The following is a 1246-nucleotide window of genomic DNA, read 5'->3' as shown; positions in this document are numbered from 1 at the left end:
TTGAGTTTGCTTTTATCTCACATTTACTTTAGTACATTGGAAATAACTTTCATTAATCAAAACCAGATATTATATTTCATGTGCTTTTGGAAAAATTAAGCTACGGAAGTTTTTATTGTATGTATGGTACTAGCAATTTTGTCATTGCCCTGCTCTGCTCAAGATAACATAAATCCTTATGGGACATTGTCCCTGTTAAAAATATAACCTTGACAACATATCTGACAATTCTAATATTTTTCTTAAATGAAATTTTTAGTTTTTCATAAAATATGCTGAAATGGTGTTAATTAACATGTACATGTATCAGCATTTAAAATACAGAGTATATCTTCATAGAAAATTATTACGCATAAGCTTGAATCCCTTCATTACCACTGGGACTTGCATTTCTTTTAACACAGGGCAAATAAATGTGTAATGTGTTGGTTAAATGTTGCTGGTTTGAAGCCTAAAACAAGAACTTGATTGATAGCCATGTCTCATATTTTGTCTCCTTTCCTCTTCATGTATGCATTGTTCCAATATTTACATTCCATATATTTTTTGCATGTAAAGTGTGTGAAAAGATACTGCAGTTATAAGACCGTAACACACACAGGGTACCCAAATGATTAGTTTTATTATGACGTCACAAACGTTGAACGCTGTAAATTGCAACGTCACAAGCGAAAATCAAAGTTCACGCTTGTGGCTATTACAATGGCTCTTCCATTAATTTGAACTTACCCTTAGAATAAATAAGAAATTTTGACGTATAAATCACATTTGCAGACAAAGCAAGAAGTTTAGAAAAATGTAAATATAAGCATTAAATCATTATTTTTTAAAAGATATAGTCTCATAACTGCAGCGGTGTGTGCATACAAATTTTCATAACGCGCTAACGAGCGTTACTCAATTTGTATGCACACAGAGCTGCAGTTATGAGACTATATCTCTAAAAAAAATGATTCAATGCTTAATATAAAATTATTCATCAGTTGAAAATCCCAGAAACCGGATAAGGGACACCTTCAACCTGTCTGTCTAACATTTATTGTGAAAATTAATATACCTTTTCCCCTATAGCTTATAATATTAGAATAAGATGATTTATTATTTTATTTAGAAGGAGAAAATGTAACCAGTAAAAAGGTACCTGTAAACATTTACCTACATTTACATTTGCAAATACATTTTATATGAACCTATAGAATAGGGAAAACGTTCAATTCTGTATGATTCGTGGCGTCACAATGATTTA

The sequence above is a fragment of the Magallana gigas genome, chromosome 2 (genome assembly GCF_963853765.1).
Source record: "Magallana gigas chromosome 2, xbMagGiga1.1, whole genome shotgun sequence".
Classification (NCBI taxonomy): Eukaryota; Metazoa; Mollusca; class Bivalvia; order Ostreida; family Ostreidae; genus Magallana; species Magallana gigas.
Note: the sequence above shows the minus strand (reverse complement) of the source record.